General features: G+C 42.4%; 1 protein-coding gene across 1 annotated transcript in view; it reads left to right on the top strand.

The window, feature by feature from the left end:
• The window catches only part of LOC126203490 (acid sphingomyelinase-like phosphodiesterase 3a), a 1221386-nt gene that overhangs the window by 762237 nt on the left and 436765 nt on the right, over positions 1 to 22384 (top strand). The gene's annotated exons all lie outside the window — the stretch shown is intronic.

The following is a 22384-nucleotide window of genomic DNA, read 5'->3' on the forward strand; positions in this document are numbered from 1 at the left end:
CTTACAATTCTTGTTGAGTAAACGATGCTATATCGAAATTCGATAATCATCGCTAGATCTCTAGTTTTTCTGTCAACCCATCATGATTAAGGTGCCATGTAGAAGCTGATTTTCAATCCATTTCTTTTGTGGTTCAGTTATACTTCCTTTAGATTCTTTCAACGAGTCTCAGATTTTCTGACAACTGTTTTTATTTGGACCTTGTAAGTAGGCTGTTTAAGTTTTTATATTGGTAACGCCACGTAGCGCTCTGTATGTGCTGTGTGCAATCTGTGGCTGGTATGCATTGTTGTCTGCCATTGTAGTCTTGGGCAGCTGGATGTTAATAGCTCGTAGCGTTGCGCAGTTGGAGGTGAGCCGCCAGCAGTGGTGGATGTGGGGAGAGAGATGGCGGAGTTTTGAAATTTGTAAGACTGGATGTCATGAACTACTATATATATTATGACTATTAAGGTAAATACATTGTTTGTTCTCTATTAAAATCTTTCATTTGCTAACTATCCCTATCAGTAGTTAGTGCCTTCCGTAGTTTGAATCTTTTATTTAGCTGGCAGTAGTGGCGCTCGCTGTATTGCAGTAGTTCGGGTAACGAAGATTTTTGTGAGGTAAGTGATTTGTGAAAGGTATAGGTTAATGTTAGTCAGGGCCACTTTTTGTAGGGATTATAGAAAGTCAGATTGCGTTGCGCTGAAAAATATTGTGTGTCAGTTTAAGTACAGTCATGTATAATTGTTCAAAGGGAACGCTTCATATGTCGACCCTTAGCCGAGGATACCTCACTGGAATCTTCTGATTTTTTCTTGTAGTTTGTGTAATTAGTGTAGATTTTGTTTATTGCTAGCGCGTAATTGTAGAGAGAATCTCCTTTGTAGTTGCAGTCTTTCATTGTTGTCAATTAAAGCAGGTGTGGCACACATGTAAATTTGCACCAAGTATTTCGCAGCTGCGCTTGCAATTAACTAGATATCATTTTCAGTGCTATGTTAATGTGTTCTCTTATTTTTGCTCTTCAAATTGTGTTTTTATGTGTGTCGTATGAAATATTGTGACAATAATGGCGTGTGAAAAACGTAATACCAGGCTCCAAGGTAGATTGAGAAATGTCAGTGAAGACGAAAGCAGTGTGTTAGTGCCACCATGTAATGAATTAACTAATGTTCAAAGTAGTAATTTGGTAACTGTGCATAGGGAAATGGAGCGAGCTGCAAATAATGGTGTAGGCAGTGAAACAATTAGTGAACAGGGAAGCATTATCGATCGATCGGTCGGCAACAGCTCGCCTCAGGATTCCGAGTACAGAAATACATATCGTTGGCGGATTTTGTAAGTAGGAAGTGCAGAGAAGCTAAGATAAAATGGTTGCACCAAAAATGTGATGAAATCGAAATAGAAACGATTGTCTAAAGGAGTGAATCGGCATATAGCAAACTTAAAGAAACCTACGGTGAAATTAAAAACAACATTCCGTCTGAATTTCTAAAATCTTTGGGGTAAGTTGCAACAAAACGAATATTCTGGTTGGTGTGTAGGACGTATGAGTGTGGCGATACACTATCTGACTTCCGGAAAAATATCAGCCACACAATTCCGAAGACAGCAAGATCTGACGAGTGAGAGAATTATCGCACAATCATCTTAACAGCTCTTGAAGAATGGAAAAGAAAATTGAAGATGTGTTACATGCCGCTCAGTTTGGCCTTAGGGAAGGTAAAGGCACCATAGCTGCAATTGTGACGTTGGGGCTGAAAATGGAAGCACGACTAAAGAAAAATCAAGACATGTTCATATGATCTGTAGACCTGGAAAAAGCGTTTGACGATTTAAAATGGTGAAGGTGTTCGAAATTATGCGGAAATTCGGGGTACGCTGTATGGAGAGACGGGTAATATGCAATATGTATAAGAACCAAGAGGAAATCATAAGAGTGGACGACCAAGAAAGAAAAATGTAAGACAAGGAAGTAGTCTTTCGCCCCTACTTTTTAATCTGTACATCGAGGAAACAATGATGGAATTAATAGAAAGGTTCACGAGTGGGATTAAAATTCAAGGTCAAAGGATGTCAGTGATACGATTCGCTGATGACATTGCTATCCTGGGTGAATGTGAAGAAGAATTACATGATCTGCTGAATGAAATGAACAGTCTGATGAGTACAGAATACGGCATGAGAGTAAACTGAAGAATAAAGTACTGAGAAATAGCAGAAAAGAGAACGTGATTGATGGTCACGAAGCAAATAAAGTTAAGGAATACTACTACCAAGTCAGCAAAATAACGAATGACTTACGGGGGAAGGAGGACATTAAAAGCAGACTAGCACTGGCAAAAGGGCGTTACTGGCCAAGAGAAGTCTACTAGTATGAATCATAGGCCTTCATTTCAGAAAGGACCACAGGAAAACCAGAATAGAAGATAATCGAAGCATTTGAGAAGTGGTGCTACAGAAGAAGGTTGAAGATTACGTGGACTAATAAGGTAAGGAATGAGGAGGTTCCGCGCGGAATCTGAAATGAAAGGAATATATGGAAAACACAGACAAGAAGAAGCTGCAGGATGATACGACATTGTTAAGACAGCAGGGTATGACTTCCATGGTACCAGAGCGAGCTGTAGAGGGCCAAAACTATACAGGAAGACAGGGATTGGATTAAATCCAGCAAATAATTCAGAACGTAGTTTGCATGTGCTACTCTGAAACGACGAGGTTGGCATAGGAAAGAAATACGTTGTGTGATGCATTAAACCTGTCATAAGGCTGATGACAAAAAAAAAAAAAAATAATATATTGTAGCTAAATAAAATAAAAAGAAGCGGCAAAACGTAAAATCCAACCAATCAGATTCTGAGAAACTTTTAAAAATCTTAAATAAAGTACCGGTACTCAACGGCTTCTGAATTTCTATATTCCAATAATTTATTTCCACTAGAATAATCGAACAATAATGGATGTTTCGCGTATTTATACTTTATACGGTTATATTTATTCACCTATCAGTTCCTGCACCACTCGTCGAATCTAAGCAGGTCTTCCTGTATTTTATAATTCAGCATTTATCCCGATCCAACAGTGCAGCGAAGAGTAGACTTCCCAATAAACGTTCTTCTCCAAATTCAGAGGTATTATCGCTTCTGTGGCATTTCTATAACCGTAAGAACGTCTGAAGTAAGATCACGAGAATAAACCGCAAGCTTCATAGCGAAAATATTATGTGCTATCTAAGGGTTTCGTGACGAGGAAAATGCCAGCACAGTTGTCAGCCACAACGGCCACGTCATATCGCAGAGTATGTAAGATATCGCTGCAGAACGTAGTGGCGCTGTCATCGCGAGCGCTGTGTATAACGATAGCCGTATCTACAGCCTGGTACGCCGATATTCTTGAGAAACATTGAGAAAACTACCAGCATAAACTTCTGAGTAGATAAGTCTGGTGATATTAAAGTTTTGACTCGAACTTTCAAGGATCAGTGCCAATCTCCGCATCTCCAGGAAATGCAAATCTGAAATAATTGTCCCGACATTTACGGTAACTGATCTTAAGCAGTCACAAAATATATACGCTTCCGATACGAAATGGGAATTTATACCGAGCAGCAGCATAATTCTAGTTCGTTGTTTTAACCAGCTCTATAGGGGTTCAAACGAATTCTTGGTTTCCAATTTGGATGTTGGTGATATTTGCTACTGTGGTGTTAATAGATATAAATTCTGGTAGAGGGGGGAGGGGAGGCAGTGGGGTGACCAGGTCAGCTTGATGGCTGTTTTTGCCCGAATGATACTCCCTATCCTTAATTAACGACGAAACGTCCCTTTAGGAAAATTTATGAATTACTGTGCTGGTAAACCTCTTACGGTATTTGATTTTCAAACAGCTGAGCAAAACTGAACGCACTCAGACATTTCAATCTTTACTTATTCTGCTCATCACTAAACTGACACACAATATTTTTAGCGCAACGCAGTCTGACTTTCAATAATCCGTACAAAAGAATGACCCTGACTAACTATAACCTATACCTTTCATGAATCACTTACCTCACAAAAATCTTCGTTACTCGAACTACTGCAATACAGCGAGCGCCAATACTGCCAGCTAAACAAAAGATTCTAACTACTGAAGGCACTAACTACTGATAGGCATAGTTAGCAAATGAAAGATTTTGGTAGAGAACAAACAATGTATTTACTTTAATAGTGTTCATTTCATGATATCCAGTGTTACCAATTTACTCTTTCTTCTTTCTGATGGACTCACGTCCACATTCTCCGCTCTCAAAATTCTGCCGTCTCTCTCCCCACATCCACCACTGCTGGCGGCTCACCTCCAACTGCGCAACGCTACGCGCTGTTCACACGCCCACACTACAATAGCGAATATTGGAACAATGCCAACCAGCCACAGACTGCACACAGCAATGTCAGTGATTTTCATACAGAGCGCTACGTGGCGTTACCAATATAAAAACCTAAACAGCCTACTTAGAATGTGAAGCAAGGCTGTGCTGTATCATTTGTTTTAAATGACAATATACGGCTCCACTAGGAACAGCTACTCTGAATACTGTCTGTCTGAACTTCATTAACGTTACCAACCTGTCAATGTTAGAAAGACGTAAGGCCGCTTCACGTGACGTATGAGAGATACACCTGCCTCTTTAATACATTCACACAAGCTCACGCGAGCGCATACACAAATACACCCATGTGGGTCGCCTACCCAACGATAAAAATCTTAAAATTCATTCATACTGCAAGAAAATTGATGACAATTTTTAATTTTTACGTAAAATCTGAAAATGAAACCCATTTTACAATCAACCATGAGGTATCGGGATCAGGGTGCTATTATTTCGAGTTAAAGTAAACGCAACGGATTTCACTTTGGTTTCGGGGATCCGAGATAAACAGACAGGTTTTACGAGTTCAGCAAAAGCGAAGTGAGCGAGGTAAGGAGGAGTAAAATCAATTTGCCCGCCCGGTTGGCCGTGCGGTCTAACGGACGGCTTTCCGGGCCAGAAGGAGGCCTAGCCCCGGCACGAATCCGCCCGGCGGATTTGTGTCGAGGTCCGGTGAACCGGCCAGTCTTTGGATGGCTTTTAGGCGGTTTTCCATCTGCCCCGGCGAATGCGGGCTGGATCCCCTTATTCCGCCTCAGTTACACTATGTGCGATTGCTGCGCAAACATGTTCTCCACGTACGCGTACACCACCATTACTCTACCACGCAAACATAGGGGTTACACTCGTCTGGTGTGAGACGTTCCCTGGGGGGGGGGGGGGGGGGTCCACCGGGGGCCGAACCGCAGAATAACCCTGGGTTCGGTGTGGGGCGGCGGAGAGGTGGACTGCGGCAGTCGTCGTCGGGTTGTGGACCACTGCGGCAGCGGCGGGAACGGAGCCTCTCTGTCGTTTCTAGGTCCCCGGTTAACATACAATACATACAACAAAACACAAAATCAATTAGACATTTACGAGTTCTTTTAGTCTACTGTCAGCAAAATCGACACGAACGACGTAAGGAGGAGCACGAAGAATTTTTTTGCAGGAGAACGTGAAATGGGAGTGACGTCTGGTAAAAGAATTACGGCTTCCAAATTTATATGTGTACCAATCATACGTGCGAATAATAAACTATTATCTTGCTACGGATTTAAGAATTAAGTGAATTGCAAAATTGTGCGATGTACGCCACTAGTTTGGAACCAGTGTTCTAAAACAAAAACAGGCGGATAAACTGAGGCTTGAAGTCAATTAGTACGAAATGGGTGAAGGACGAGATACTGTGATTCTATTTTTTCAACTCGACCCATTTTGGAAGCCACCGTATTGGATGCAACTCTTAACCTTCGTAAGGAAAGAGGATATATGACGTATCACATAGAGATTTACACGTCAGAAAGAATGATACTAATTTAAAAAAAAGTCACCAGCCAAACAGGCCTTATATGCGCCTCAGTACCGAACAGCTCAAATGGCTCTAAGCACTATGGGACTTAACATCTGAGGTCATCAGCTCCAGAGACTTAGAACTACTTAAACCTAACTAACCTAAGGATATCACACACATCCACGCCCGAGGCAGGATTCGAACCTGCCACAGTAGCAGCAGTGCGGTTCCGGACTGATGCGCCTAGAAACGTTCGACCACAGCGGCCTGCAAACCGACCGGCCGCCGTGCCATCCTTAGCCGTTAGGCATCACCAGATCTGGATACTGATGAGCACGTGGTCAGTACACGACTCTCCTGGCCGTTGTCAGTTTTCGTGACTGGTGCCGCCGCTACACAATCAGCTCTTTAATTGGCCTCATAAGGGCTGAGTGCACCCCGCTGGCCAACAGCACTCGGCAGACCTGGACGGTGACTCAACCAAGTGTTACCCAAGCCCGACATCGCTTAACTTTGGTGATCTGTGGGGAACCGGTGTTAACCTCTGCGGCAAGGCCATTGACACCTTTAATTTCATCATAGCTTTATTCATACTTGAGTGACCCATGTTGTGAAGATAACACGACAAGTGCTGGTGATAGCATATTAAAGGTACAACAAAGCTCGACGTGTTGTACAGCACGTTTTGTGGTAGTTATGCACTCCATCCATTTCTAATAGATTTTAACCATCACCTGAACCGGAATGCGAACAAAAAGCCTCTCCACGGAGAACGAAAGGTTTGTAATCCTTTATGCATAACCAAGTGCCTTCAAACGTGCCCACAGACAGAAATCTCACGGACTTCAATCCAATTCCGGAGAAACAGGTGACTCAAATATGTCCAAATGGCTGAGGGCTGACCTTTGATCAGTATCTCTCCGTACACATAGAAATTAGCTCCATCCATCGTAAGAAGTGCGTCGTAGGGGAGACGAGGGTCATTGTCTAGTTTGCGCGTCACACGTTCTGCAGTCTAAAGCCGACGTAATTGATCGCTTTAGCTGACGTAACATTTTCATTTTGTAAGGGTGCCTTTTGTTTGTGGGCATAATTCTGCTGCGAGAAGCAGCGGATGCTACTCTCCGGATTCTTCAGTGAGTAGTTGCTGCTGCTACATCCACAGACGTCCAGCTTTCGACTTGACTCCGAAAGAGGCAGTTTCATGGATTTTGCGAGAAGTTTCACCGTCGCACTATGAATAATAGGTGGTCGGTGTGGATGGCGATGATTGAAAACCTCTGCGATCTCCTCTCTCCAGACAACAGGATGATCTCAATGCGTTTGGCTCGTGTTAACACCATCAGCGTTCTTGTCAAGTGTAAAAAGAAAACGTGAGTCGTAACTGGGAAATGAAAGAAGCTTTGCTGAAATGAATGGTACCCTTCTTTTCCTTGTATGATTATCTCACGATGCCACGTTACCCACTTTCCATTTCAAAATATCGAGTGATATCCAAGTCGGAGCTGTCACAGGTTTCCTTCATTTCATACTACTTGACCTAAATTTTTATTTTTCCATCTCCTTTGTGTTGGGTGGGTGGTTCCACACCTAAATAGTGACTGCTATAAGGCAACATTACATAAGTCTAGGAAAAATGGGTTCAAATGACTCTAAGCACTATGGGACTTAACATCTGAGGTCATCAGTCCCCTAGACTTATAACTACTTAAACCTAACTAACCTAAGGACATCACACACATCCATGCACGAGGCAGGAGCGTGGTTCCGGACTGAAGAGCCTAGAACCGCACGGTCACAGCGGCGGGTTGGAGAAATGGGCTACTTGAATAAATTCTATATAACTGTTAAGTACAATATATTTCTACCTATTTCACTGCATCATTAAAATCAAATGTGACTGCAACGCAACATAATCTCACTCTTGAGACATAGAATACCAACACCCGCTGTGACTTTTGAAGCAATCTTTTCCCTATAGGCTTGTCGTTCAGCAAAGTGCTCTTTCGAAAAACAACATCGCGACCGGTAAAAAAAAAAAAAAAAAAAAAAAAATGTAGCTACAAATTAAACCGTGTAATTGGTAAAGAAAACGAATAGAAGACTTCTTTATATAAAGCATTCACCTTTCGTTTATTTGGATGCCAGCCATTTCAATAGAAAATGTGCTCATTACACATACTACTGAAATTGAGAATGAGATCTACACGTGTGCTTAGTTTCAGTTACAGGAATACAACAACAAGAAACTCGGTTAAGTGGTAAAAGAATAAGATGCAAACGAGTTCCTCTTGGAAACGTTATGCTGTTCAGTGACGGAGATAGAACATACCTTCCATACGGCTCACTGTTTTCCCCTGGATTCGATAAATGTAACTTCCGTGACCGATGTTTCATATTCATATGTGTCCTGTATCGTGTATCAGAGTGTAATGACTAAGTATAACGATAGCGTTGGGTGAGGATTACAGAGTAGAGAGGTCCTGTGAGATACAGCGTCACTGCGTAGTCTGATTCTCACCCATTACACTCTGGGTAAGCTAAGCTAAATGTCGTCATGTCCCAGCGTCAGACGGATCATCAACAGTGTCTCGTTTCCTAATCCCTTGAGGGACTATGAAAGATCCCTTATCTCGTCCAAATTGATATTTCATTTAATTATTGACTCTGGCACTCTTACAACAGTCCAGTAAACTGAAGAGCCAAAGAAACTGGTACACCTGCCTAATATCGCGTAGGGCCCCGCGAGCACGCAGAAGTGCCGCAACAGGACGTGGCATGGACTCGACTAATGTCTGAAGTACTGCTGGAGCGAATTGACACTATGAACACTAGCAGGGCTGTCCCAAACCCATAAGAGTACGAGGGGGTGGAGATGTCTTCTGAACAGCTCGTTACAAGTTATTCCAGATGTGATGTTCAGGTCTGGCGAGTTCGGTGGCCAGCGGAAATGTTTAAACTCAGAAGAGTGTTTCTGGAGCCACTCTGTAGCAATTTGGGACGTGTGGGGTGTCGCATTGTCCTGCTAGAATTGCCCAAGTCCATCGCAATCCACAATGGTCATGGAAGGATGCAGGTGATCAAATAGGATGCTTACGTACGTGCCACCTGTCAGAGTCGTATCTAGACGTATCAGGGATCCCATATCACTCCAACAGCACAAGCCCCACAGCATTACAGAGCCTCCGTCAGCTGGAATAGGTCCGTCAGCTAGAATACTTCTCTGCCTTCTTGCAAGGTCCATAGATCCATGAGGTGGTCTCCATACAAGTACACGTCCATCCGCTAGATTTAATTTGAAATGAGAATCGTCGGACCAAGCAACATGTTTCCAGTGATCAACTGTCCAATGGCGGTGTTGACAGACCCAGGTAAGGCGTATACCTTCGTGTCGTGCAGTCATCAAAGGTACATGAGTTGGCATTTGGCTCTGAAAGCCCATATTGATGATGTTTCGTTGAATGTTTCGTACGCTAACACCTGTTGACGGCCCAGCATTGAAATCTGCAGCAATTGCGGCAGCGTTGCACTTCTGTCACCTTCAACGATTCTCTTCAATCGTCGTTGGTCTCGTTCTTGCAGGATCTGTTTTCGGTCACAGTGATGACGGAGATTTGATGTCTTACCGGATTCCTGATATTAACGGTACACTCGTTAAATAATGGTATGGGAAAATTCACACTTCTTCGGTACCTCGGAGATGCTGTGCAGCCGACTATAACACACGTTCAAACACATTTTAATCTTGATAACCCGCCATTGTAGTAGCAGTACCCGATCTAACAACTGCGCCAGGCACTTGTTGTCTTATATAGGCGCTGCTGAAAGTAGCGCCTTATTCTCTCTGTTTACATATCTGTGTATTTGAATACGGGTGCCTATACCAATTTCTTTGGCGCAGCAGTGTAGTTTCCCGCATGAGAATTATATTAAACTTTCAGTGACGGAAAATCAACCTTTGTTATCAATGTGCGTTATAAATATCTTTGGTACATAGTATCGTTCACTGGATTCATTTTATGGGATACATGCCTTACAGCCAATATAAATTGTTTAAACGATACCATATCCTGGAACTTGTGCCAACACAATTAACATTTATTTCTTATACTAGATATTTTTCTATCGAAAGTCGATTTTCAACAGTCATCCTGTCATAGTGGAACAAAGACACAGTATAAGATGTAAAACGATACAAAGGCTAGATTTTACAACTTAAATACTACATGTGAACAGTATAAGAAAATCGCTGTTTTTCCTGATCTTAATAAGGTCACCCAACAAAAAACGAGTCACCTGTATCGAAATCATCACAAGTACCATTTAATACCGAGTAACTACACCTTACACTTGTTAGCCACCTGTATTCGGTTAAGAAGTGAATCCACGAAGTAGTGCAGGTTAGGCCCCTTGTTGAGGATTTGATGGCGCCAGATTGCGAGGTTACTGTTGTTGGCGTTTTAGCCTTTGTTCTAACATGCCCTACCGATTATCTATGTGGTTCAAGTCAGGTGATTTCGCAAGTCAGTTGAGTTGTAATAGGTTGTGGTAGTGTTCAGAAATCCAAGCACATAATGAAAAATGTATGTGAATTCCTAAGGGACCAAGCTACTAAGATCATCGGTCCCTAGACTTACACACTATTTAAACTCTTAAACAAACTTATGATAAGAACAACACACACACACACACACACACACACACACACACACACACATGCCCGAGGGAGGACTCGAACCTCCGGCGGGAAGGGAAGGTCAGTCCGTGACATGGTGCCTGAAACCGCTCGGCCACTCCGCGCAGGCACATGATGAAATTTGCAGTTGTCTGCTTTATCTGCTAATGTGAGGTGACCGATTCCAAATGTTCATCGCATCCAATTATCGTTGCAATGATCCCTCGCTAACATGCTGGACTGAGCCTTCATTCAATGTCTGTAGCTATAACTGTCGGAATCATACACCATATGAGAGTGGGTACGGCAAAACCTGTTGCTCCTTCCTGCCACTCTGTCACGTCCTTATATTTACTAATGTCTACATTCAGTGTCCTCTGGAAACATAAATATCTCATAGATCGCTACTGGCTTATGGTCACGTAGAGGTACTGTTTGCAGAGTTTAATGTCCTGTCGACAACGAGGCAATAAGAGCACATTTTCGGCATAGGGAAGGAACCATCCAGATATTTTTCTTAAGCGACTTAGAAAAATTAGGGAAAATTTAAATCTCGCCGAACGGAGATTTAAACCGTCTTGCCGAATCTGAATCCTTTGTGCCAATCACGGGGTCACCTCTCGGTAGTAGTTTTGTATTTTCTTGCCAGCCTACCAGATAAAATATTAATCACCTGTTTAAATACGTACACAAGTGACCATGGAGTGCTGTATCTGGTATAGGAATACAACCAAGCGGCCATACGGTCATCTATTAAGTCACGGCAGCGTAGTGATGACTATGTGTACATCGGTACATTAAGATGAGTTCAGCGTAGAGACTTGGCAGAAGTGTACTATCTTGTATTTACGAGATAACATCACTATACTCGTGTACAAAGTGATTTTTACTAAAGCTTAAAGACATCCGAAGCGACGTAGCAGAAGCTGGGCAAGGTATTTAACACAAGCCTTATCGGGTCGCAAATATTGGGAAATACCCTAAATTGGATGACAAATGTTGAACAGGCGACACCATCAGGTGACGTACCCCACCACACGTGCATCGGTTGATCCTATCGGTCTGTCGCTCCCGATGATCCCAACCAAGAATTCACGTCGGTGTGGCTCCGCTTGTAGGTGCGCGATTTAAGCACTCTGCGTTCAGGTTTCGAGTCCTGCGTCTGGCAGGCAGTATTCCTTCCCTTGCGTGAGACAATTACGCGTTTACGTTGATGTTTCATTATTCTATTTATCGGTCTCGCAGACGCTGCAGCTTATTGCGAAGTACAGTACAACAAAAACTTGCCGTATTGTGTCACAAATGAATGAATATAATTTTTCGAATTGCGTCGTTAACAGTAAACGCCGTACATTTCCTTTACTATATCATGTCTGTATGCAAAAGAGAAAGGGAAAAATGAAAGAAACGCAAAATAAGAACTGCTTTTACTTGCTTACAGAGAAAATAATTTTGTAACTTCTACATTTATTGCAGATCACATTAACAAAGGATGTCCGAATTTTGCAGCGTTTGCTCACCCGCTGCAGGCCCGACGAGGTGCGTCATCCGGTGATGTCACTTTTGGCGTATTTCCCGACATTTGCGATCCCATGTTTCTTAAATTTTGTGTCTCAGGGTCATCTACGTCACTTCAGGTATAAAAATCACTCTGTAGGTTTTCATTTCATAATTTTATCACGCGAAATTTCCGCCATTGATATTTTTCAAATTTCCTGACTGATTAAACCTGTGTGCTGGGCTCGTGAGTCGAACGTGCGACCTCTACCTTCGCGGGCAAGTGCTCTGCTGATCAAGCTTCCCAAGAGCGAGTTACGACCAATCCTCACAGCTTTAATTCCGGCAGTATCTCGTCTCCTTCAATGCGGGTAGGATTCCCTATCAGGTACACAGCTTAAACCTGCCAGAAAATTTGAAACCAACTAAGACTCCGCTGAAGATGAAAAATCATTCTGGATTAGCTGTTACAGAATCTTCCGGGTTGTATAGCCATGGCCCGTGAAACTTTTCGTTTGGTAGCTCTTCGTCCAGAGGTGCGCGGCATATCCTCACAGGCGTTCCTGGTTCTGCTGAGTGATGTAAGTATCGTGGCTCTGCAAAATAGATAAGTATTATCTTCCACAAACGACAAGCAATATTTAATTCTGCCGATCACACCTTCACACGACCACGCCTTCTTGTCCACAGTATTTATGTCGCTCTCCGAGGTCCGAACTGTCGGCAATAGCAAAACAAGGACAGCCTCTGAAGATGTCCAGCGCAGCTCTGGACGAAGCGTTAGAAAAGAAAAAGTTCCGTGGACCAGGGTCATACTATCCAAAAGATTCAGCAGCAAATAAGACACTCAGTAGTGAAATGTTCCATTGTGAGATCTTTCCGGACTGACATTCTCAATTATTGTATCTATACAGGCTGATTCAGCAGGCTCTAGCGATGGTTTTTCATGCAACCCGCGCTACGTCTGTATTAGGAACATCTTCCGGACAGGTAACAGTCTCATAATCGATAGTAATTCTCTCTCAGATCTTTGGGCGACTGTTAGGAAACGGAATCGTTCCGTAAAAAATACATGTGAAAATTAGCCCTGAGGCAAACAGTACTTTTTGACGAAGATAATTATCCAAGTCTTTCTACATCTAATCAGTCAGGCAGTCACACAGCTTTCGGATATCTCTGTAACATTATTACATTTAATTTAACCTTTCGTCCCTTTCAAATATTCTCTTTCAAATTCTGATGGTGGCAGGGGTATAATACAGGGAGCGAAAGGCTATTACAATTCGTACAGAAACCAGATGGCAGTTATAAGAATCGAGGGACACGAAAGGGAAGCAGTGATTGGGAAGGGAGTGAGACAGGGTTTTAGCCTATCCACGATGTTATTCAATCTGTATATTGAGCAAGCAGTGAAGGAAACAAAACAAAAATTCGGAGTAGGTATTAAAATCCATGGAGAAGAAATACAAACTTTGTGGTTCGCCGATGACACTGTAATTCTGTCAGAGACAGCAAAGGACTTGGAAGATCAGTTGAATGGAATGGATAGTACTTTGAAAGGAGGATATAAGATGAACATCAACAAAAGCAAAACGAGGATAATGGAATGTAGTCGAATTAAATCGGGTGATGCTGAAAGTACTAGATTAGGAAATGAGGCGCTTAAAGTAGTAGATAAATTTTACTATTTGGGGAGAAAAAGAACTGATTATGGTCGAAGTAGAGAGGATATAAAATGTAGACTCGGAATGGCAAGGAAAGCCTTTCCGGGGAAGAGAAATTTGTTAACATCGAGTAGAGATTTAAGTGTCAGGAAGGTTCAAATGGCTCTGAGGACTATGGGACATCTATGGGACATCTACGGTCATCAGTCCCCTAAGAACTACTTAAATCTAACTAACCTAAGGACATCACACAACACCCAGTCATCACGAGGCAGAGAAATAAGTGTCAGGAAGTCGTTTCTGAAAGTATTTGTATGGAGTGTAGCCATGTATGGAAGTGAAACATGGACGACAAATAGTTTGGACAAGAAGAGAATAGAAAATTTCGAAATGTGGTGCTACAGAACAATGCTGAAGATTAGATGGGCAGATCACATAACTAATGAGGAGGTACTGAACAGGATTGCGGAGAAGAGAAGTTTGTGGCACAACTTGACTAGAAGAAGGGATCGGTTGGTAGGACATGTTCTGAGGCACCAAGGGATCACCAATTTAGTATTGTGGGGCAGCGTGGAGTGTAAAAATCGTAGAGGGAGACTAGAAGATGAATACACTAAGCAGATTCAGAAGGATGTAGGTTACAATAGGTACTGGGAGATGAAGAAGCTTGCACAGGATAGAGTAACATGGAGAGCTGCATCAAACCAGTTTCAGGACTGAAGACCACAACAACAAGATGGGTCATAAACGTTGACTTATAAAGTGTGTTTCACCATCGAAAATAACGAAATTAACATTAGATACCAAAATGGGAAGCATGGAAGTAAGAATCCTCTGGTATATATCCCAAGAAAAGACTGATACATGACTCACCACTTTAATGAACTAAAGTAGTTTCGTAAACAATATATGTATAATAGGTCCAAGATGCCTTCGTATACTTTACCCTTTTACTCTGAGACTTTTTGACAATGTGCTTCACATCTCCAGAGACAATTGGCGAACAATATTGTTCTGTCTTGTGGGTGTGCATAAAACGAGAGCATTAGGGGCAGCTGAATCACCCCGCATAAACCTTTTATTGTGTTTATTCCGACATTGTGATTTCATTTCACTTGGGGAGAAACACCATTTAAAATATTTTTTCGTCCTAGAATTTTGAGTGTGAGAAATAAAAGTAATATCATTTAAACAAGTTCACCAGAACATTCGTTCAAGGCATGATAAAAAAGACGAAACAAAAAAGCTATTGCTGTATTAGTGGCGTCGATATTGTGGACGATTGTTCCTCACTCGTTTACTCCTGCGATAATGTTCAGTTTCGTGCCAGCCTGTGCCCTAAGGATAACGTGATTAGCGGCTAATTTCTTGGAAACAGTAGTACCGACCGCTGATACCACAGCGAGATAGGTGATCCCTGGGCGAGTGTTACACTGAAGGGCGCGACAGACACACGCGATACATACCGGACGGCGACTTGGCGTGCGCGCCGGCGTCGTACTACAGGCAGCGATCAAGCAGCTGGTGCGGCCTTATCTGTCGCACGCCGCAGCCAGCGCCGCTGATCTCCGCCACACTAATCACTCTGATGTAGTATTAATTGGCGCAGGCGGCCGCAAACACCGGCGGCTCTGCTGTTTTAGCCTGATTGGACAACGCTTCCAGTATCAGGGGATAATGTCAGGCAGGCGGCAAAGGGGCCGGGGCGGGGCGGATCTATCTACAGTGCACACCTTCCTTAAACGCTTGCTGGTTGCTCGGTAACTTATCGTTTCCTACGTTTCTATGTGCCCTTTTCGGAAATACTGTTTTACAGCTTCAGAAAATTGCAGTCTCCTTGTGGTTCTAGACGCCTGCAGACGTACTCTGGACCGATTTTGGATATTTTGACAAATTGCTCACAGTCACAGATTTTTCTGGTGTCGTAGATGCCAATTACAGTGAAAGAATATTAGAAACATTATTGTTTGTCAGCCGATCCTGGTTATGAAGGTGTTATGCCTATGTGTCGGTACTAAAACTATTAAAAAATTTCACAGGAGCACTGCTAGCACTGGTGTGCCCATACCTGGACAGCAAGAGCGGTACGCAACTGCTGCATTATGCTACTTAAACTACAGCGCAAGCTCTGGACACATTATGTACCAATGCACTTGGGTCCTTTAGTGTTCCAGTCGCGAGTGGTCCCCGTCAAGAACGGTTTTGATAAGGAGGCACAAAACACAGCTTTGGCTCTGGAAAAGTCTTAATTAAAATCACGACCGGTTCCAAACCAATTTAGGTACATTCACAGATGATGCGAACAGGGATTAGAAACGAAGTACTTTATAGTTTCTTGTTTTACACTGACTTAGAAAATATTTTTATATGGAGTAGAAGAATCCTACACATTAGAACTTGCATAAATTTTGCCTAAAACATTATTTTACGCTATCGTGAAGTCTGTCCCCTCCTTGACGTCACTGTTAATTTAAGATCTGCTAGAAGCTTTTTTCCCTTGATAAAAGGGTGGTGTCCGTAAAACAAAATAAAACAATTGTATTTTATATCACTTGCTGACTTAAATTGTAATTTATTTTTATGTACAGCACCTCCCCCTTATTAACGCTTTGCTGTTTGATGAACTAGCCCCACTTTCTCCAGCGCCATTTCGCGGGGTTTTTGGGTACCACGACCAATGCACGTTTCCCCATAGTTGCTTGCATCGGGCTGTGGCTAGTTCAGTAATACTTTCGCGCGTGTTTGAATGAGCCTGTAGCGAAACGTGCTGCTCTTCTTTGGTTCTCTTCTACTTCACATATCAGTCTTATCTGGTACGGATCCAAAACTGACGAGCAATATTCAAATTTTCGTCTGACAAGCATTTTGTAAGCTACTTCCTTTCTGCCGCGTCGTCTCAGGCGCCTTGCACGTTTCGCGCGGCTGCCCGCCGTCGGACGTTCGAATCCTCTCTCGGGCATGGGTGAGTGTGTTGTCTTAGCGTAAGTTAGTTTAAGATAGATTAAGTAGTAATTAAGCTTAAGGACGATGACCTCAGTGGTTTGGTACCAGAGGAACTTACAAAAAAAAATACTTCCTTTGTGGATAGACTGCACTTCCTGAGGGTTCTCGCAACGAATCTCTGGCGTCTTCAGGTACTATGAACAGCTTCTACAAGACATCCGTGATACATGAAGAAGGTCACACAGCTACTTCAAACATGTTTAGCACTGACATGCAATCGAGTGAGGTGGCAAATGCTCATCCCATGGTATTGCGACGCTATTTTAAAGGACCATGGCCCATTCATCTATCCAATACCACGATTTCCCTTTACTACTAAATCTTTCAAGGGAAAAACCCAGTTGATTTCCTCGAAAAGTTTTTCTTCACTATTGCTTCTGAAATCGAACTGGAGCATCGTTTCCACCTACATCGTCTTGGACCAAACGTTTGGCAATAATGTTCCTTCCTAACAGGTTGGAAATTTGACAGCAGCAATACCGATTATTCATATACATGCATATGAAAACGGCTTGTTTCGTAACCCAGACTGAATGGAAACAATGAAATACAAACAACAAGAGCGGAATTAATCCCACAGGCGGCCGTTTAGTGTTGTGGGTAATTTAAGAAGCCTATGACATTCAGGTCATCTCACCTGTCATCACGAAAACTATTCTATAAGTAACCTACAGTCATCTAGGTATCTACAGATTGTCTCTAATGAAAAACAGCCCACAGTTGCACTAAATTATGTTTATTTTAAACCTTGACCATGGTTTCTGCTACAATAATATAGCCTTCTTCTGAAGTCATACACACTAATACATGAAAAATGTCATAGCCCAGCAGCTGCGTGAAGACCAATAAAATAACTTCAACAGACATAAGCCATACGGTATCATATTTAATTTTATTTGTATTCGAAACAGGCTTAAGTCTGTTGAAGTTATTTTGTTGGTCTTGGCGTAGCCGCTGGGATAAGACATTTTTGATTTATTAGTGTGTATGACTTCTGAAGAAGGCTATATTATTATAACAGAAACCACGGTCAAGGTTTAAAATAAACATAATTTAGTGCAACTGTGGGCTGTTTTTCATTCGAGACAATTTCGTAACTGTTGCTGTTGTCGCTGCCATGATGAAAATAATGATATCTACAGATCGTAATATTGCGTTGTTGTCACTGTGGACGACACACACGATATAACATCATCTTACGACCGGCTGACCTCGGAGACATAGCGCGTAATTCCTTGAAGGAGGGCTTCATTGCCGCGCGGGATTAGCAGAGCGGTCTAAGGCGCTGCAGTCGTGGACTGTGCGGCTGATCCCGAAGGAGGTTCGAGTCCTCCCTCGGGCATGGGTGTGTGTGTTTGCCCTTAGAATAATTTAGGTTAAATAGTGTGTAATCTTAGCGACTGATGACTTTAGCAGTTAAGTACCATAAGATTTCATACACATTTTTGAGAGCTCCATTGTTACTTAGCCTCCTCCATACAGTCAATGAGGCGGCAAGCAGCAGAAATGAATTCGTGCAGCACAATTGGAGATCCATTTGCCTCTTCATCTGGCGCATGGAAGTAAGCATGTAAACGTGGCGCACAATTTATACCCACCGTCTTCTCTCAGATTCGAGTTGCAGAATGTAATCAGAATTTTACAAGAGGAAGATCATATTGCAAGCTGGCATTCGCCATATAATCAGGGTGAACTCGACCTCCATTACCGACATGTTGGTGTTCAGGAAAATTTTCTGCTTACGTTGGTACAAGGTACCCTTGGTCTCCGATTGCCCGTTATGGTATTTCCTTTGATTTCTTACCCACAATTCTCTGTGAATTTCTATTGCAGTGAAAATACAGAGTGATTCAGCAGCCGTTAGCACTCGTTTTATGCTATCAGCAATACTATATGTGGCCTTAAAAAACTAAGTGCGAGATTATGACGTTCTCTCGCTCGCTGAGAGCGAATTATTTGTCCTACGGTAAAAATGAACAGGGTGTTTTTACAGGAAATTTTATGCATGGTAGTTAAATTTCGTACTAGGCACTTTCCCGCTGGAGCTGGTAGCTTCTGAGTTATTCAGGTAAAGCGCACATTCGCCCCTACTCTCATCCCTCACCCGTCAAGATTTCTAGAACGTTTTTTCCTTTTTTTTTGGCCGCTTCCTCCTGCCGCGATACAAAAATCTCCGATTACGTGAACTGTTGACAATATTCTACCTTTTTTTGTCTCTAGTGTGCGGCCTGTTATTAGTTCACATTATTAATTTGAAAGTTGAAAATTCTGTCCGAACTTAACCCTTAAGAAGACAGTAGTTTCGTAGTCAAAAGACCTGATAAATACAACGATGTAATAGTTAATTTTATCGTGTTAGAATTCACAAAATTGTAAGGTAAAATTTAACAAACATCAATTTTACAAATTTGTAAGTTTTCGCCTATGCTGGTGGTGCAATAAGGCCAGTCAATGAAAACCAAAAATGGTAGTATGTAGGAAGTGTTTCGTGCAAACGCAAATTTTTTTTACAGTGTTAGGAGGGGCCGTCATGAACAACGCACTAAAAATCGTGATCGCTGGGGGTGGGGGCTGGGTTTGGCACTGGGAGTGGGGGTGCGTCTGAAGGTAATTTTTGTACGTTTCTCTTGAATAACTCAAAAACTACGGCCTCTAGCGATGACTTATCTCAGTACAAAATTTACCTTCTTTAAATCTGCTACACAAAGGCCCTCTTCCTTTCTTTCTGTAGGATTAATAATTTGCCCGTAGTGTGAGATAGAATATGAAAATCTCGCACGTGGTGTTTGAAGCCCAGGTATATCATTGCGGTTTGTATACAATGGCATCGGTATGGGCAGCTGAATCCTCCTGTGCAGGCCTATGCACTATATGGTATGTATTGACGGTTTTTGCAGCGCGTTCTCTTTGGTAACAAACTTATTCCACTCCCTCACGGTACTTGCTAATGTAAGCCCACTTTGTTCTTCACGCTCATGCCTGCATTCAGTACTGCTGGCCCGAGTTTGTGTTTACGGCAGTGATACGTGGAAGAATGGATTGGTATATTCATGAGGAATTGGTTGATGTGCAAACCGCGTGTGGATCATAGAATGCAATGGAAGAGTTCATAACAACATTATGATAAAAGAGTTTCGTCTGCGGGTTATTGCATTAATTTGTGTTTTGTGTAGTACATTTTGATGATAGCGTATTGCAGAAATTTTCACTGTTATGGTGGTAATTCCTCAGAAAGAAAAGTATTTCCAATAACAAATGGAGAAAATTGTCAACGGTCTTGCCGCAGCGATGAAACGGAACTTAAGCACTGTTGAGCTTGGCTAACACTTGGATGGGTGACCGTCGGGGTCTGACGAGATCTGTTGGCAAACGGGGTGTACTCAGCCCTTGTGAGCCGATGGTGAAACTACTTGTTTGAGAAACTTTGATCAAGAAAACTGATAGGGCCGGAAGAACGGTGTGCTGACCACATGCCCCTCCATTTCTGCATCCAGCGGCGCCTATTGTCTGAGGACGACACGGTGGTCGGTCGCCACCGTCGGGCCTTCCGTGACCTGTTAGAACAGAGAGTAATGCAGATAATAATAGGCTACATTGTTACTCAGTATCTAATCACCGAGTCCCACTGGTCGTTTACGCTAAAACACTAACTGAGTAGCCATGACTAGACTCCAAAATATTGACGGTGGAGTAAATTTTGTTGTTGTGGTCTTCAGTCCTGAGACTGGTTTGATGCAGCTGTCAATGCTACTCTATGCTGTGCAAGCTTCTTCATCTCCCAGTACCTACTGCAACCTACATCCTTCTGAATCTGCTTAGTGTATTCATCTCTTGGCCTCCCCCTACGATTTTTACCCTCCACGATGCCCTCCAATACTAAATTGGTGATCCCTGGATGCGTCAGAACATGTCCTATCGACCGGTCCCTTCTTCTGGTCAAGTTGTGCCACAAACTTCTCTTCTCCTCAATCCTATTCAATACCTCCTCATTAGTTACGTGATCTACCCACCTTATCTTCAGCATTCTTCTGTAGCACCACATTTCGAAAGCTTCTATTCTCTTCTTGTCCAAACTGGTTATCGTCCATGTTTCACTTCCATACATGGCTACACTCCATACAAATACTTTCAGGAACGACTTCCTGACACTTAAATTGATACTCGATCTTAACAAATTTCTCTTCTTCAGAAACGCTTTCCTTGCCATTGCCAGTCTACATTTTATATCCTCTCTACTTCGACCATTATCAGTTATTTTGCTCCCCAAATAGCAAAACTCCTTTACTACTTTAAGTGTCTCATTTCCTAATCTAATACCCTCAACATCACTCGAATTAATTCGACTACATTCCATTATCCTACTTTTGCTTTTGTTGATGTTAATCTTATATCCTCCTTTCAAGACACCATCCATTCCATTCAACTGCTCTTCCAAGTCATTTGCTGTCTCTGACAGAATTACAATGTCATCGGCGAACCTCAAAGTTTTTATTTCTTCTCCATGGATTTTAATACCTACTCCGAATTTTTCTTTTGTTTCCTTTACTGCTTGCTCAATATACAGATTGAATAACATCGGGGAGAGGCTACAACCCTGTCTCACTCCCTTCCCAACCACTGCTTCCCTTTCATGCCCCTCGACTCTTATAACTGCCATCTGGTTTCTGTACAAATTGTAAATAGCCTTTCGCTCCCCGTATTTTACCCCTGCCACCTTTAGAATTTGTAATAGAGTATTCCAGTCAACATTGTCAAAAGCTTTCTCTAAGTCTACAAATGCTAGAAACGTAGGTTTGCCTTTCCTTAAACTTTCTTCTAACATAAGTCAGTATTGCCTCATGTGTTCCAGTATTTCTACGGAATCCAAACTGATCTTCCCCGAGGCCGGCTTCTACTAGTTTTTCCATTCGTCTGTAAAGAATTCGTGTTAGTATTTTGCAGCTGTGGCTTATTAAACTGATTGTCCGGTAATTTTTACATCTGTCAACACCTGCTTTCTTTGGGATTGGAATTATTATATTCTTCTTAAAGTCTGAGGGTATTTCACCTGTTTCATACATCTTGCTCACCAGATGGTAGAGTTTTGTCAGGACTGGCTCTCCCAAGGCCGTCAGTAGTTCCAATGGAATGTTGTCTACACCGTGGGCCTTGTTTCGACCTAGGTCTTTCAGTGCTCTGTCAAACTCTTCACACAGTATCGTATCTCCCATTTCATCTTCATCTACATTCTCTTCCATTTCCATAATATTGTCCTCAAGTACATCGCCCCTGTATAGACCCTCTATATACTCCATCAACCTTTCTGCTTTCCCTTCTTTGCTTAGAACTGGGTTTCCATCTGAGCTCTTGATGTTCATACAAGTGGTTCTCTTATTTCCAAAGGTCTCTTTAATTTTCCTGTAGGCAGTATCTATCTTACCCCTAGTGCGAAAAGCCTCTACATCCTTACATTTGTCCTCTAGCCATCCCTGCTTAGCCATTTTGCACTTCCTGTCGATCTCATTTTTGAGACGTATGTATTCCTTTTTGCCTGCTTCATTTACTGCATTTTTATATTTTCTCCTTTTATCAATTAAATTCAATATTTCTTCTGTTACCCAAGGTTTTCTACTAGCCCTCGTCTTTTTACCTATTTGATCCTCTGCTGCCTTCACTAC

Source organism: Schistocerca nitens, chromosome 1, assembly GCF_023898315.1.
Source record: "Schistocerca nitens isolate TAMUIC-IGC-003100 chromosome 1, iqSchNite1.1, whole genome shotgun sequence".
Classification (NCBI taxonomy): domain Eukaryota; kingdom Metazoa; phylum Arthropoda; class Insecta; order Orthoptera; family Acrididae; genus Schistocerca; species Schistocerca nitens.